Here is a 5,000-nt window from a genome sequence, read left to right on the forward strand (position 1 = left end):
TGCACCCTTGCTGGCAGCACCCAGGGGAACCAGGACGCTTGCATCTCTCGCCTTCATTTTCGACACAAACGCCTGAGGAGGGAAGCCAACCCTCCGTGTGTCAAGAGACCGTCCCCGCCCCGGCCTCCGACTGATTCTTAGAACGGACGGAAAGAGTCAGGCAAGCCTGTTAAAGACTTCCGCGAACTCTCCGGCTTGCACTGAGACGCGAGGTCGATGTGCTCAGCACCACGGGGCCCCTTTCGCCTGCAGGTCCCGAGCCGCCAACATGTTCTAAGTATCGTGTTCTCCAAACCTGGGTGACGGGCACCGCAGGGAGGCAGAGCCATCGCACTTGCCGGGTGGCAGAGGAAGGACCGGACTATGTACAATAGCGGCCAACGACTCCCAGAGCCGGTAGTGCGGCGCCTGCTCTCAGCCTAAGAGGCTTTTGGGAGTGCTCAGGCAAGGGTCAGCCTGCACCCTTGCTGGCAGCACCCAGGGGAACCAGGACGCTTGCATCTCTCGCCTTCATTTTCGACACAAACGCCTGAGGAGGGAAGCCAACCCTCCGTGTGTCAAGAGACCGTCCCCGCCCCGGCCTCCGACTGATTCTTAGAACGGACGGAAAGAGTCAGGCAAGCCTGTTAAGACTTCCGCGAACTCTCCGGCTTGCACTGAGACGCGAGGTCGATGTGCTCAGCACCACGGGGCCCCCTTCGCCTGCAGGTCCCGAGCCGCCAACATGTTCTAAGTATCGTGTTCCCCAAACCTGGGTGACGAGCACCGCAGGGAGGCAGAGCCATCGCACTTGCCGGGTGGCAGAGGAAGGACCGGACTATGTACAATAGCGGCCAACGACTCCCAGAGCCGGTAGTGCGGCGCCTGCTCTCAGCTTAAGAGGCTTTTGGGAGTGCTCAGGCAAGGGTCAGCCTGCACCCTTGCTGGCAGCACCCAGGGGAACCAGGACGCTTGCATCTCTCGCCTTCATTTTCGACACAAACACCTGAGGAGGGAAGCCAACCCTCCGTGTGTCAAGAGACCGTCCCCGCCCCGGCCTCCGACTGATTCTTAGAACGGACGGAAAGAGTCAGGCAAGCCTGTCAAAGATTTGAGCAGATGTCAAAATCTTTTAAGACTTCCGCGAACTCTCCGGCTTGCACTGAGACCCGAGGTCGATGTGCTCAGCACCACGGGGCCCCTTTCGCCTGCAGGTCCCGAGCCGCCAACATGTTCTAAGTATCGTGTTCCCCAAACCTGGGTGACGAGCACCGCAGGGCGGCAGAGCCATCGCACTTGCCGGGTGGCAGAGGAAGGACCGGACTATGTACAATAGCGGCCAACCACTCCCAGAGCCGGTAGTGCGGCGTGCGAGGTCTGCTCTCAGCGGAAGAGGGTTTTGGGAATGCTCAGGCAAGGGCCAGCCTGCACCCTTCCTGGCCGCTCCCACGGGAACCAGGCTACTTGCAATCCTTTCCCCCAATAGCAAGTGCCTTTTGGAGGGACGGCCGGAGTCAACGTGGGGTTTGCCCGCCCTCCAAAGTGTCAAGAGACCGCCGCACAGGCCTCTGACTGATTCTTAGAACAGGCAGCAAGAGTTGGGTAAGTCTGTCGAAAATTTGACAAAGTGTCAAAAATTAGACTTCCGAGAGCTCTTGGGCATGCACACAGGCCTGTCATTCAAGTGCTCTGCCCGCGGAACCGTTTTTCGGATGCCTTTCAAAGTGGTCCCGCGCCGCCATTTTGTTCTAAAAATCGTGTTCCCAGAAATCTCCGGGTACCCCGCCAACCTCACTGTGTCACAATGTCAAGTGGCACTGAATGGGTCTGAATTTCAAATTCGACTGCTTCGCTCTGGAACTCGAACCCGGCAAAACCGTTTGGATTTTTCCCGGTCCAGACTTCCGCGGCAGACAAAGTTAAAGTTTTCGGGCTGCAGACTCAAAACGACATCTGGCCAACCGCCGGGCTCAATTCGCCCAGTTCCTCCGGCACTTCGGAACTCATGTTCGGCATGAGTTTTTGAATCTTTCCCGATGCTTCGGCATTTTCCTCCGCTGACACTTAGAATATTTTTCACACTTGGCCGAAAATTTTTCTAAGTTTTTCTGGTTACTGATTTCTTCTTTTCGGGCATTTTTCTAAGTTTTCTTGGTTACTCATTTCTCATTTTCAAACATTTTTCTAAGTTTTTCTGGTTACTGATTTCTTCTTTTTGGGCATTTTTCTAAGTTTTCTTGGTTACTCATTTCTCATTTTCAAACATTTTTCTAAGTTTTTCTGGTTACTCATTTCTCATTTTCAAACATTTTTCTAAGTTTTTCTGGTTACTGATTTCTTCTTTTTGGGCATTTTTCTAAGTTTTCTTGGTTACTCATTTCTCATTTTCAAACATTTTTCTAAGTTTTTCTGGTTACTGATTTCTTCTTTTTGGGCATTTTTCTAAGTTTTCTTGGTTACTGATTTCTCATTTTCAAACATTTTTCTAAGTTTTCTGGTTACTCATTTCTCATTTTCAAACATTTTTCTAAGTTTTTCTGGTTACTGATTTCTTCTTTTTGGGCATTTTTCTAAGTTTTCTTGGTTACTCATTTCTCATTTTCAAACATTTTTCTAAGTTTTTCTGGTTACTCATTTCTCATTTTCAAACATTTTTCTAAGTTTTTCTGGTTACTGATTTCTTCTTTTTGGGCATTTTTCTAAGTTTTCTTGGTTACTCATTTCTCATTTTCAAACATTTTTCTAAGTTTTTCTGGTTACTCATTTCTCATTTTCAAACATTTTTCTAAGTTTTTCTGGTTACTCATTTCTTCTTTTTGGGCATTTTTCTAAGTTTTCTTGGTTACTCATTTCTCATTTTCAAACATTTTTCTAAGTTTTTCTGGTTACTCATTTCTCATTTTCAAACATTTTTCTAAGTTTTTCTGGTTACTCATTTCTGCTTTTCCAACGTTTTACTAAGTTTTGCTGGTTACTGAGTTCACACTTTTAAACATTTTCGGGCATTTTTCTACGTTTTTCATGTTACTCATTTAGCACTTTCAGGCACTTTCCTATGCTTTCCTGCTTACTGATTTCACACTTTTAAGCATCTTCGGGCATGTTCCCTAAGTTTTGCAGTTCATTCGTTTGGGACAGTCAGGCAACTTTCCTAAGCTTTCCTGGTAACCGAATTCACATTGTTGAGAACTTTGGAACCCTTCCCTAAGCTGTGCTGGTTACTCACTTTACCTCTTCAGACACTTGCCCCCGTTGTGACAGAGACCACTTCCCGACTCGGGAAATGCACCAAATTCGGCCTGAACTCAGAGGGCAGTCCCCCCTCGAAGGCGTGGAAGTCGGCAGAATCGCCGGGTCAAATCCGGCTGAGCTACCCGGCTTGGAAGCCTCAAAGTCGGTATGAGCTGTCAGGTTCACTCCCATCCCCGTTTGGACCACTTCCCGACTCGGGAAATTCACCAAATTCGGCCTGAACTCAGAGGACAGTCCCCCCTCGAAGGCGTGACAGTCGGCAGAACCGCCGGATCAAATCCGGCTGAGCTACCCGGCCCCGAAGCCTCAAAGTCGGTAAGAGCTGTCAGGTTCACTCCCATCCCCGTTTGGACCACTTCCCGACTCGGGAAATTCACCAAATTCGGCCTGAACTTATACAACAGTCCCCCCTCGAAGGCGTGACAGTCGGCAGAACCGCCGGATCAAATCCGGTTGAGCTACCCGGCTTGGAAGCCCCAAAGTCGGTAAGAGCTGTCAGGTTCACTCCCATCCCCGTTTGGACCACTTCCCGACTCGGGAAATTCACCAAATTCGGCCTGAACTTATACAACAGTCCCCCCTCGAAGGCGTGACAGTCGCTAGAACCGCCGGATCAAATCCGGTTGAGCTACCCGGCTTGGAAGCCCCAAAGTCGGTAAGAGCTGTCAGGTTCACTCCCATCCCCGTTTGGACCACTTCCCGACTTAGGAAATTCACCAAATTCGGCCTGAACTTAGAGGAGAGTCCCCGCTCGAAGGCGTGGAAGTCGGCAGAATCGCCGGGTCAAATCCGACTGAGCTACCCGGCCCCGAAGCCTCAATGTCGGTAAGAGCTGTCAGGTTCACTCCCATCCCCGTTTGGACCACTTCCCGACTCGGGAAATTCACCAAATTCGGCCTGAACTTAGACAACAGTCCCCCCTCGAAGCCGTGGCAGTCGCGAGAACCGCCGGATCAAATCCGGTTGAGCTACCCGGCTTGGAAGCCCCAAAGTCGGTATGAGCTGTCAGGTTCACTCCCATCCCCGTTTGGACCACTTCCCGACTTAGGAAAATCACCAAATTCGGCCTGAACTCAGAGGGCAGGCCCCCCTCGAAGGCCAGGCATTCGGCAGAACCGCCGGGTCAAATCCGACTGTGCTACCCGGCCCCAAAGCCTCAAAGTTGGTATGAGCAGTTAGGTTCACTCCCATCCCCGTTTGGACCACTTCCCGACTTAGGAAATTCACCAAATTCGGCCTGAACTTAGAGGAGAGTCCCCGCTCGAAGGCGTGGAAGTCGGCAGAATCGCCGGGTCAAATCCGACTGAGCTACCCGGCCCCGAAGCCTCAATGTCGGTAAGAGCTGTCAGGTTCACTCCCATCCCCGTTTGGACCACTTCCCGACTCGGGAAATTCACCAAATTCGGCCTGAACTTAGACAACAGTCCCCCCTCGAAGCCGTGGCAGTCGCTAGAACCGCCGGATCAAATCCGGTTGAGCTACCCGGCTTGGAAGCCCCAAAGTCGGTATGAGCTGTCAGGTTCACTCCCATCCCCGTTTGGACCACTTCCCGACTTAGGAAATTCACCAAATTCGGCCTGAACTCAGAGGGCAGGCCCCCCTCGAAGGCCAGGCATTCGGCAGAACCGCCGGGACAAATACGACTGTGCTACCCGGCCCCGAAGCCTCAAAGTCGGTATGAGCAGTTAGGTTCACTCCCAACCCCGTTTGGATCACGTCCCGACTTAGGAAATTCACCAAATTCGGCCTGAACTTAGACAACAGTCCCC

Source organism: Hemiscyllium ocellatum, unplaced genomic scaffold (assembly GCF_020745735.1).
Source record: "Hemiscyllium ocellatum isolate sHemOce1 unplaced genomic scaffold, sHemOce1.pat.X.cur. scaffold_2892_pat_ctg1, whole genome shotgun sequence".
NCBI lineage: Eukaryota > Metazoa > Chordata > Chondrichthyes > Orectolobiformes > Hemiscylliidae > Hemiscyllium > Hemiscyllium ocellatum.